Source organism: Mus musculus, chromosome 3, assembly GCF_000001635.26.
Source record: "Mus musculus strain C57BL/6J chromosome 3, GRCm38.p6 C57BL/6J".
NCBI classification, from domain to species: domain Eukaryota; kingdom Metazoa; phylum Chordata; class Mammalia; order Rodentia; family Muridae; genus Mus; species Mus musculus.
In genome coordinates, this window is record NC_000069.6 from 59,505,291 (window position 1) to 59,518,286 (window position 12,996).

The 12,996-nt window shown below is 37.6% G+C and overlaps 1 pseudogene; it reads right to left on the reverse strand.

The window, feature by feature from the left end:
• Positions 1–290: 290 nt before the first annotated feature.
• Positions 291–12,996, reverse strand: part of Gm4856 — a 29,646-nt pseudogene continuing 16,940 nt past the window's right edge.

Sequence of the window (12,996 nt, forward strand, 5' to 3'; positions counted from 1 at the left end):
ACCACATTTTTGCACTATCCTATAGTGCTCTGAAGACTCAGAATATATCTTTCCTGACAAATGACAATTAATGGCAATCATGAAGTGAATATCCTCATTTTAGCAATATTTCTAAGATTTAGAAGACGAAGTAACTTTCTCAAACATATTCAGTCCTCTTTATTCAAACTGAAATATAGTTTTACCCCAAACTCAGATTGTTTTGTGCCCATTCATCATACAGTAGTTCAAATACAGCTATCAGATTACTTTTCTAACTAGATCACTTCATGGCTTCATGAACCTCTAATTTATAGGTTTTCCTCTAACCAACGAATATACATATCTCTTACTTTAAATCCTTGGTGTATAACCACTGAACCCGTAGTGAATGAGAGAGCCCCATGAACACCTTCCTCCATGTGCTCATGAATAACCCGAACTCCAACATTTCTAAGTCGAGTGATGTAAATGAAACTATCATCTCTCAATGGATCATGTTCGCAAGAGAGGATGTAAGTGAGGGGCAAATTCTGCAACTGGGAGTCATTGACTAACAAAGGAAACATTCTGCTGTCCATAAGTGCTGGGTAGGAAGCATTCAATTTTCCAAGCACTGGTTCAGTGTAAACATGGTTCTTTTTATACTTCTCAGGAAGAAAGTCACTCCAGTTAACAAACTTGAATAGGTGCCTTGATCCTTCGGGCATGTGCTCATTTCTCAGTAAGGCCTGAATCAACGATGAGTCTTTAGTCACATACAGAGATGCCACCCGTAGCATCATCTCCCTGTGCAGGATTGGACCGTGTCCATATTCTCGGTGAGATGGCAGAAAGGTGTCAATCATCTGTAGGGCAGGGTATAGTAAGGCTTGTGCCTTGATTCTATTTTTGAATTCCAGATCATTTCGTAGCTAGAAATATAATGAATATTAATGAGACAATAACTTTCAAACAAAAGGATTGGAAGCTTTATTTTAATAGCCTGAAGTAAAATTGATTTATTAATTTGAAACATTATCAGTGATTTTTCTCATAAAATTTACTCATTAACTTAGACATGAGAGTACGTCATTCTAATTTCATCTGTTCAGGAACAATGCATATTCTGTTTCTTACACATGTATTCACATATAACAAGCAAACAGGAATAGGGTCAGGAAGATCAGAAGCATCCTAGTAATGATGACAGAACAACTACAATATATTTGTTGTTTGTTTCTTTTAAGAGATTTAACTTTTGTTGTAATAAAGCTTTCTTGTGAATCTCAGGCTGTTCTAGAACATAGTTTCCTCCTGCCTCAGTTTCCCAATTTCTACAATAATAATAATCATGTGTTATTATGTCTAGTTTCCCTAGAAGAATATTTGACTTGAGTAATATGGTGAGAAAAATCTACAAGTATAATGAAATACAATTGCCAATATAACATATAACGTCTAGTCTAATGGACCATGGCATAATAAAGAAAGCACTTAACATTGATCTAAGTAGTATGGTGTGATAACAGTGATAGATGAGACAGAATTATTTATGAAAATCAGAACATCAGAAAAGGATGCGGAATGTTGCATGTGAAGCCCTTGTTTCTTATTAGAAATAAGAGGAGTCTTGAGTCTGCAGCTACATTCTTTCCCTCCTCTACACTCTGTAACAGTGAACCTAGACTTCACCTGTGAGCTTGAGAACCTCAAGAGCACCAGCTTCTACAGCACCTCTGCATCAGTGACTATAACTGCTGCCATTCTTTAAGAAATCCCAAACTATTCAAAGTGCTCTCAAGTGCAGAGAGAATCTCTTGTGCAATGTACAAAAGCATCACTTGTCAATAAAATGCTGTTGGTCTATGAGCTTAGACAGGAAATGAGGAGGTGGAAGTTCTGGTAGAGAGAGAGAATTTCTGGGATTGAGTCAGATGCTGCAAGATTTGCCCCAAACTCCAAGGAAGATGGTCAAATGAACCTGAGGAGAGGTAATTAACCACATGGGGGTAGTTAGAATAGAGGAAGTGGGATAATTAAGCTAGTGGGAATAAGCTAAAATGTGTGGTCTAGGGATTTATTCATATATGGTTAAGTCTCAGAGTCATTATTTCTGGAACTTGTGCATGGGTGGGAAAGCATGAGGATTTACTCAAGGTCATAAAGCCCTCATAAAGGAAAAGGACTTACACAAAATGAAAGAATTCTGTGGAGTTCCTTAGCTCATCACAAGACTAACCATCTGTACTATTTCAAATTACATAACAATTGAAACAGGTTGTACACATCAGGAAGAAATTGAAGAAAGAAAAATTTCCTCAAGAGAATCTTTCCAGGTTCTTGTTACTTCCCAGTGGTTTTAGAATAGGAATTTTTTAAATGAAATGAAGCCTTTCAGAAGAGTAGAAAAATATTCTTCAATGAGCACAGTTTGTTACAGCTTCTTCATGTTTATCAGGGCTTACAAGTGACTTAGCATACATGCTTGTACCTGAGGAACACGAAAGTTATAAGGTACTTGACCTTTTAATGTCATATTGAAATAGAAAAGAAAATGGATGAGAAATTATTCCAATCAGATGTGGAGTACATGGAGATGGCTCATTCAGTAAATTATTTGTTGAAACAAGCTTGATGAGCTGAGTACAGATGGCCAGGACATAGAAACCTGGGCATAGCAGCATACACCTGCTACCTCATCACTGTGTGGATAGGGTGGACACGAGGGGAATCCTGAATCTCAATGTACAGCAAATCTAGCTCACTCAGAGATCTTAGGCCCTGTTAAAGACCCATTTTAACAATTAAGGTAGAGAAATATAGAAGAAGACACCCAATGTCAACCTCTGGAGTCTACATGCATAATCATACACGTGAACATGCATATGTAAGTACACACATTTAAAATGTGTATACTAACATAAACCCATGTACACACACACACACACACACACACACACACACACACTCACACACACATTAAATAAAAACTATTGCACTTAACACAGAAAACGTTAATTCTCTAGGTAGTAATTGAATATTCCATATGCTTTAAATGAAAATAGTCTGGAATAAATGCCACAATATATTGGGGAGGTGATCTGGGCTTCAAATTGTATTAGTCCTGTGCTGTTCTGAACCACTATATTCCTTTGTCTTTTAATACCCTCTGTACTAAAGCTAGCAAGTTTTCATGGTGGAAATACTTTCTTTACCTCTAAGTTTTTGTATTAAACTTTACTTTCGACTTCATTATAAATTTTTTTTCAAATAACAGTCATCATAAATACTCATTACTATCAGCATCATTAATTATAAACTCCTGAATTTGGATCATAGTACAATAAAACAATTTCAAAATATCATATACCAAATCCCCTGTAGAGACTCTGGTGACCAGGTAAAGGTCCTTTTTCACCAAAGAGGACAATTACTGAATAGTTAGCAGTGTTAACACTTATCTAGGACACTGAACACCTGGTGAGGAACAGCAATGGATGTCTTAACCTTAATTAGTCAGATGTGTCAGAGGGTCAAATCTAGCCCAAAGCATCTGACCCTTGAAGCACAGGAAGGCGACTTTGCGGCCACATCTCTGCTTCTCACAATCTTTTTACATGTGACAGTCTCTTGTGACACCAACCTGGACTTTGTGGGAAGGGTATGACCCTTACAACAGAATCAGAAGATGGCTTTACCCTCTGTACAATGTTCCTACTGCCATAGTCATAACCAGTTTCCACTGCCATACCTTTCCTGCCATTATGCACTGAATGTTTCAATAGGAGCTGTTAAAATCCCCTCTTTCTGTTAAAAGTTTCTTGCCAGATATTTAGTCTCAGAGGAAAAGAGTGACTAATGCACTCATCAATGATATTGATAAAAAATTGATAATTTTTATATTTTATCTATAGAAACTCAAATCATGAGTGTAAAATCCATTATTGTAAAGAATATAGTGGTTCATAAATAATGTTTCATTTTTTTCCTATCATTGGCAGGTTGAGCCAGGATCATTACAGTTTCCTAATATCTGGTTTTTGAGTTGTTGGACCAGGAGGCTCATAAGTTCAAGGCCAGCACAAACTACAGAGCAATTCAGGAAACTTTATCAAAACCACATTTTGAAACAGTTTACATTTAAGAGTGAAGTTTGCATAGTCCTCTGGTAGCATATATACCTGGCAAGCATACTGCCCTGGATTCAAAGTCTAGAACCTGCCCCCAACCTCTTAAAATACCTTCCCTTGCATTAGACACTAAAACCACATCTGAAGTAATATCATGCAAAATGGATAATCACACTTGTTTAAATTTCACATTTAACAGTATAAAAGTAACACAAACACACCTGAAACACAGCTTCTTTTGTAATGCAAAATTAAATTGTATAAACTGATTAAAATGTATATAACACACACAACATACCAGCTGAGTCACTGTTGCTGCCAAGGAACCCCCAGAACTGTCTCCCATAATGCATATGCGAGAAGGATCCACTCTGTATTTTGCAAGAATTTTATCCTGGAGAAAGAACTTGGTCGCATAAACACAGTCTTCAAGGGCAGCTGGGAATTGATACTGAGGAGTAAGCCTGTAGCTTTAGAGGTAAATCAAGCAGAAGCACAACAAAACCCTTGTTAAAGTTATGCAAGGAAATATCTCACTCTCACCAACAGATAAAACTGATATGTTGGCCCTAAGTTGAATTCTCAGTCTCACAAATTAACTCGAGCTCACTGGTAACTTCTGTCTTAAAAGTGAGGACTAGGCTGTGCTTAAGGGTTGGAGATATTGGTTGAAGGGAAATGAGTGAGAAGGTGTGTTCACCCTGTGATGTCTGCATGTGTCAGTGGTTCCCCAGTGCACACAATTCAGAATCATTGACAGGAGTACCCAGAAACTGTGACTGCAGAAAATATGAGAGATAATTATTGATAGATGACTTTAATTATAAATATATGTACGTAAATAAATGTAAAATTTCATATCTTAAACTGAAGATCAGTGTTTAAATCAACATAGTTATTATGAAATATACATATTTTAAGTATACCAAAGATCTTACACAAATTTTTTATTTTTTTCATGAGACTAATTACTACTACATCTTTTCAGTCCTTATTGTGTGTGTTTTGTCTTTGGATTGCACTTCAGTGGAGTTCACATTTTTATTTTTATCATCTTAATATCTGCTAGAATTAGTGAATACTTCACATGTTTATATCAAATAGTGCCTATCATATGATCCTTGTACATGTTTATATTTTACTGTGTTTTTAATATTTGAAAACTAGCAAAATAACTTAAAATATTAATATCCTTCAAGATAAAGAACAAAAAGTAGCTGAAATCATGTAGAAGTCTTAAACAGTATACAATATATCATACCATTAAAAAGCTTACTTAAGGCAATAATGTACTAAATTTAGCTAAAATTTATGTATGAGAGGCACATCATTTTTCCTGTTATAATATTTCTTAAAAGCTAAGATTTTTTTCTGGTTCCATTAACAAGTAACTATGACCAGAATAGAACTGAAATCTCTGGTGGGTTCTACTGGCTCATAATCTACTCTGAACTATGAAATTCCTTTCAGTAATTTCGCCTGAGTTCTGTAAGTCTGTAAAGTCTATTTCTACATCACGCACTATGGAACTGGCAAAATGTATAACAAAGTCTTCATCTTTCAGATTAGAGTTTCCATAGTACAGAGGAAACTGTTTTCATAAAGTAAAAAAGAACTTGCTCATATTTTTGTATGTTAGTGGAAATGTTGATAAAAGTTATGAGATATTAAGATATTATTTTGTTAATGTCTTAAAATATTCAAAAATTTTCTAACATTTTAACTTAAAAACACTAAACCAAGAACAACAGCAACCTTACACTGTTTTATAGCCAGGTCAAATAAAACCCAACATACCAAGATTATAATGAGTACACATTTTAGGTAAGTTACATGCAGATAAAGTTAGCTACTTGTGAAACCTGGAATTCATATTTCAAGAGATGCCATAGCTGTGACAATAAAGATGTTTATTCCTCTGGTTTTATAATTGTGTCTACAATGGCAAAAATTACAGCAGATACTAATGCCTTTGAGGATATATTGATATAAAATTTCTAGGAAAAATTATAAACCGAAATCTCCTAGGATATAGCAATATGATGGCTAGGTGACAAGCTTTGAAAAAGTCAAGCTTATATTGTGAGGACCCAGGATGTGTTAAAAAGTATTATTATTCTCTTACTCAATTCCTACAACAACAGCTCCAAGCTTATTCGATGTGAGTCTGTTCAGGTTGTTATAAGCTTCTAACTCTGAAATGAATGAAATAAAAATCGGTGCACTGTTAATAGAAAAACAATGGCAACCCACCAATACCTATGAATGTGCTAGAAATGTGATTTGTGGTAAATTGATGGAACACTGTAGTCCCCACTTTTGTTCTTATATAGAAAAATACTATTAGAATTTAGGACCTTAAAAGTGGGTATGGGGGAACCTTTGGGATAGCATTGAAAATGTAAACAAGGAAAATACCTAATAAAAAAAAATTTAAAAAAAAGAATTGAAGCAATATGAGGGAAGTAAAATAGTATCTATCTAAATGTATACATGTGTACATATATATGTGTATATAATGAAACCATTCATTTCATACACCAAAGAATTAACACAAAAGTATTTTAATAAAGATAATTTCATAATTAAAAAAAGTAAATTGTCTGCAACTTATTACCATCTTCCCTAAAACCCTTGATAGAAGAATTAGGAAATATGGAAGTAAGTTGAGAAATAACATTGTAGCTAGTGTTATAATTTTCACAAAGGAAGATATAACCATAGTTATTATTTTTTTTTTAATTTCTACTTCTTCCTTCTTTTTTTTTTTTTTCGTTTTTTTTTTTTCTTTTTCTTTTTTTTTCCATTTTTTATTAGGTATTTAACTCATTTACATTTCCAATGCTATACCAAAAGTCCCCCATATCCACCCACCCCGACTCCCCTGCCCACCCACTCCCCCTTTTTGGCCCTGGTATTCCCCTGTACTGGGGCATATAAAGTTTGCAAGTCCAATGGGCCTCTCTTTCCAGTGATGGCCGACTAGGCCATCTTTTGATATATATGCAGCTAGAGTCAAGAGCTCCGGGGTACTGGTTAGCTCATAATGTTGTTCCACCTATAGGGTTGCAGATCCCTTTAGCTCCTTGGCTACTTTCTCTAGCTCCTCCATTGGGAGCCCTATGATCCATCCATTAGCTGACTGTGAGCATCCACTTCTGTGTTTGCTGGGCCCCGGCATAGTCTCACAAGAGACAGCTACATCTGCGTCCTTTCAATAAAATCTTGCTAGTGTATGCAATGGTGTCAGCGTTTGGATGCTGATTATGGGGTGGATCCCTGGCTATGGCAGTCTCTACATGGTCCATCCTTTCATCTCAGCTCCAAACTCCGTCTCTGTAACTCCTTCCATGGGTGTTTTGTTCCCAAATCTAAGGAGGGGCATAGTGTCCACACTTCAGTCTTCATTCTCCTTGAGTTTCATGTGTTTAGCAAATTATATCTTATATCTTGGGTATCCTAGGTTTGGGGCTAATATCCACTTATCAGTGAATACATATTGTGTGAGTTTCTTTGTGAATGTGTTACCTCACTCAGGATGATGGCCTCCAGGTCCATCCATTTGGCTAGGAATTTCATAAATTCATTCTTTTTAATAGCTGAGTAGTACTCCATTGTGTAGATGTACCACATTTTCTGTATCCATTCCTCTGTTGAGGGGCATCTAGGTTCTTTCCAGCTTCTGGCTATTATAAATAAGGCTGCTATGAACATAGTGGAGCATGTGTCCTTCTTACCTGTTGGGGCATCTTCTGGATATATGCCCAGGAGAGGTATTGCTGGATCCTCCGGTAGTACTATGTCCAGTTTTCTGAGGAACCGCCAGACTGATTTCCAGAGTGGTTGTACAAGCCTGCACTCCCACCAACAATGGAGGAGTGTTCCTCTTTCTCCACATCCTCGCCAGCATCTGCTGTCACCTGAATTTTTGATCTTAGCCATTCTGACTGGTGTGAGGTGGAATCTCAGGGTTGTTTTGATTTGCATTTCCCTGATGATTAAGGATGTTGAACATTTTTTCAAGTGCTTCTCTGCCATTCGGTATTCCTCAGGTGAGAATTCTTTGTTCAGTTCTGAGCCCCATTTTTTAATGGGGTTATTTGATTTTCTGAAGTCCACCTTCTTGAGTTCTTTATATATGTTGGATATTAGTCCCCTATCTGATTTAGGATAGGTAAAGATCCTTTCCCAATCTGTTGGTGGTCTTTTTGTCTTATTGATGGTGTCTTTTGCCTTGCAGAAACTTTGGAGTTTCATTAGGTCCCATTTGTCGATTCTCGATCTTACAGCACAAGCCATTGCTGTTCTGTTCAGGAATTTTTCCCCTGTGCCCATATCTTCAAGGCTTTTCCCCACTTTCTCCTCTATAAGTTTCAGTGTCTCTGGTTTTATGTGAAGTTCCTTGATCCACTTAGATTTGACCTTAGTACAAGGAGATAAGTATGGATCGATTCGCATTCTTCTACACGATAACAACCAGTTGTGCCAGCACCAATTGTTGAAAATGCTGTCTTTCTTCCACTGGATGGTTTTAGCTCCCTTGTCGAAGATCAAGTGACCATAGGTGTGTGGGTTCATTTCTGGATCTTCAATTCTATTCCATTGGTCTACTTGTCTGTCTCTATACCAGTACCATGCAGTTTTTATCACAATTGCTCTGTAGTAAAGCTTTAGGTCTGGCATGGTGATTCCGCCAGAAGTTCTTTTATCCTTGAGAAGACTTTTTGCTATCCTAGGTTTTTTGTTATTCCAGACAAATTTGCAAATTGCTCCTTCCAATTCGTTGAAGAATTGAGTTGGAATTTTGATGGGGATTGCATTGAATCTGTAGATTGCTTTTGGCAAGATAGCCATTTTTACAATGTTGATCCTGCCAATCCATGAGCATGGGAGATCTTTCCATCTTCTGAGATCTTCTTTAATTTCTTTCTTCAGAGATTTGAAGTTTTTATCATACAGATCTTTCACCTCCTTAGTTAGAGTCACGCCGAGATATTTTATATTATTTGTGACTATTGAGAAGGGTGTTGTTTCCCTAATTTCTTTCTCAGCCTGTTTATTCTTTGTATAGAGAAAGGCCATTGACTTGTTTGAGTTTATTTTATATCCAGCTACTTCACCGAAGCTGTTTATCAGGTTTAGGAGTTCTCTGGTAGAATTTTTAGGGTCACTTTTATATACTATCATATCATCTGCAAAAAGTGATATTTTGACTTCCTCTTTTCCAATTTGTATCCCCTTGATCTCCTTTTGTTGTCGAATTGCTCTGGCTAATACTTCAAGTACTATGTTGAAAAGGTAGGGAGAAAGTGGGCAGCCTTGTCTAGTCCCTGATTTTAGTGGGATTGCTTCCAGCTTCTCTCCATTTACTTTGATGTTGGCTACTGGTTTGCTGTAGATTGCTTTTATCATGTTTAGGTATGGGCCTTGAATTCCTGATCTTTCCAAAACTTTTATCATGAATGGGTGTTGGATCTTGTCAAATGCTTTTTCTGCATCTAACGAGATGATCATGTGGTTTTTGTCTTTGAGTTTGTTTATATAATGGATTACATTGATGGATTTTCGTATATTAAACCATCCCTGCATCCCTGGAATAAAACCTACTTGGTCAGGATGGATGATTGCTTTAATGTGTTCTTGGATTCGGTTAGCGAGAATTTTATTGAGGATTTTTGCATCGATATTCATAAGAGAAATTGGTCTGAAGTTCTCTATCTTTGTTGGATCTTTCTGTGGTTTAGGTATCAGAGTAATAGTGGCTTCATAAAATGAGTTGGGTAGAGTACCTTCTACTTCTATTTTGTGAAATAGTTTGTGCAGAATTGGAATTAGATCTTCTTTGAAGGTCTGATAGAACTCTGCACTAAACCCATCTGGTCCTGGGCTTTTTTTGGTTGGGAGACTATTAATAACTGCTTCTATTTCTTTAGGTGATATGGGACTGTTTAGATGGTCAACTTGATCCTGATTCAACTTTGGTACCTGGTATCTGTCCAGAAATTTGTCCATTTCGTCCAGGTTTTCCAGTTTTGTTGAGTATAGCCTTTTGTAGAAGGATCTGATGGTGTTTTGGATTTCTTCAGGATCTGTTGTTATGTCTCCCTTTTCATTTCTGATTTTGTTAATTAGGATTTTGTCCCTGTGCCCTTTAGTGAGTCTAGCTAAGGGTTTATCTATCTTGTTGATTTTCTCAAAGAACCAACTCCTCGTTTGGTTAATTCTTTGAATAGTTCTTCTTGTTTCCACTTGGTTGATTTCACCCCTGAGTTTGATTATTTCCTGCCGTCTACTCCTCTTGGGTGAATTTGCTTCCTTTTTTTCTAGGGCTTTTAGATGTGTTGTCAAGCTGCTAGTATGTGCTGTCTCCCGTTTCTTCTTGGAGGCACTCAGCGCTATGAGTTTCCCTCTTAGAAATGCTTTCATTGTGTCCCATAGGTTTGGGTACGTTGTGGCTTCATTTTCATTAAACTCTAAAAAGTCTTTAATTTCTTTCTTTATTCCTTCCTTGACCAAGGTATCATTGAGAAGAGTGTTATTCAGTTTCCACGTGAATGTTGGCTTTCCATTATTTATGTTGTTATTGAAGATTAGTCTTAGGCCATGGTGGTCTGATAGGATACATGGGACAATTTCAATATTTTTGTATCTATTGAGGCCTGTTTTGTGACCAATTATATGGTCAATTTTGGAGAAGGTCCCGTGAGGTGCTGAGAAGAAGGTATATCCTTTTGTTTTAGGATAAAATGTTCTGTAGATATCTGTCAGGTCCATTTGTTTCATAACTTCTGTTAGTTTCACTGTGTCCCTGTTTAGTTTCTGTTTCCACGATCTGTCCTTTGAAGAAAGTGGTGTGTTGAAGTCTCCCACTATTATTGTGTGAGGTGCAATGTATGCTTTGAGCTTTACTAAAGTGTCTCTAATGAATGTGGCTGCCCTTGCATTTGGTGCGTAGATATTCAGAATTGAGAGTTCCTCTTGGAGGATTTTACCTTTGATGAGTATGAAGTGTCCCTCCTTGTCTTTTTTGATAACTTTGGGTTGGAAGTCGATTTTATCCGATATTAAAATGGCTACTCCAGCTTGTTTCTTCAGTCCATTTGCTTGGAAAATTGTTTTCCAGCCTTTCACTCTGAGGTAGTGTCTGTCTTTTTCCCTGAGATGGGTTTCCTGTAAGCAGCAGAATGTTGGGTCCTGTTTGTGTAGCCAGTCTGTTAGTCTATGTCTTTTTATTGGGGAATTGAGTCCATTGATATTAAGAGATATTAAGGAAAAGTAATTGTTGCTCCCTTTTATTTTTGTTGTTAGAGTTGGCATTCTGTTCTTGTGGCTGTCTTCTTTTTGGTTTGTTGAATGATTACTTTCTTGGTTGTTCTAGGGCGTGATTTCCGTCCTTGTATTGCTTCTTTTCTGTTATTATCCTTTGAAGGGCTGGATTCGTGGAAAGATATTGTGTGAACTTGGTTTTGTCGTGGAATACTTTGGTTTCTCCATCTATGGTAATTGAGAGTTTGGCCGGGTATAGTAGCCTGGGCTGGCATTTGTGTTCTCTTAGTGTCTGTATAACATCTGTCCAGGCTCTTCTGGCTTTCATAGTCTCTGGTGAAAAGTCTGGTGTAATTCTGATAGGCCTTCCTTTATATGTTACTTGACCTTTCTCCCTTACTGCTTTTAATATTCTATCTTTATTTAGTGCATTTGTTGTTCTGATTATTATGTGTCGGGAGGAATTTCTTTTCTGGTCCAGTCTATTTGGAGTTCTGTATGCTTCTTGTATGATCATGGGCATCTCTTTTTTTATGTTTGGGAAGTTTTCTTCTATTATTTTGTTGAAGATATTAGCTGGCCCTTTAAGTTGAAAATCTTCATTCTCATCAATTCCTATTATCCGTAGGTTTGGTCTTCTCATTGTGTCCTGGATTACCTGGATGTTTTGAGTTAGGATCCTTTTGCATTTTGTATTTTCTTTGACTGTTGTGTCGATGTTCTCTATGGAATCTTCTGCACCTGAGATTCTCTCTTCCATTTCTTGTATTCTGTTGCTGATGCTCGCATCTATGGTTCCAGATCTCTTTCCTAGGGTTTCTATCTCCAGCGTTGCCTCGCTTTGGGTTTTCTTTATTGTGTCTACTTCCCCTTTTAGTTCTAGTATGGTTTTGTTCATTTCCATCACCTGTTTGGCTGTGTTTTCCTGCTTTTCTTTAAGAGCCTGTAACTCTTTAGCAGTGCTCTCCTGTAAATCTTTAAGTGACTTATGAAAGTCCTTCTTGATGTCCTCTATCATCATCATGAGAAATGTTTTTAAATCTGGGTCTAGATTTTCGGTTGTGTTGGGGTGCCCAGGACTAGGTGGGGTGGGAGTGCTGCGTTCTGATGATGGTGAGTGGTCTTGATTTCTGTTAGTAGGATTCTTACGTTTGCCTTTCGCCATCTGGTAATCTCTGAAGCTAGCTGTTTTAGTTGTCACTGTTAAGAGCTTGTTCTTCAGGTGACTCTGTTAGCCTCTATGAGCAGACCTGGAGGGTAGCACTCTCCTTAGTTTCAGTGGGCAGAGTATTCTCTGCAGGCAAGCTCTCTTCTTGCAAGGCAGGTACCCAGATATCTGGTGTTCGAACCAGACTCCTGGCAGAAGTTGTGTTCCACTCACTAGAGGTCTTAGGATCACGTGTGGAATCCTGTGTGGGCCCTTGCGGGTGTCAGGCGACTCAGCTGGCAAGGTAGCCGGGGCTCGAGTGGAGTGGAGGGGTTTGTGCCCCAGATCAAGCCCGGGTAGCCTGCTTCCCTATGTACCGCAGTCTCAAGTTCCACGCGATTGGATTGGGGTAGGCGCTGTGTTCCACTCACCAGAGGTCTTAGGGTCCCGTGGGGAGTCCCGTGTGGGCCCTTGCGGGTGTTGGGCAAGACT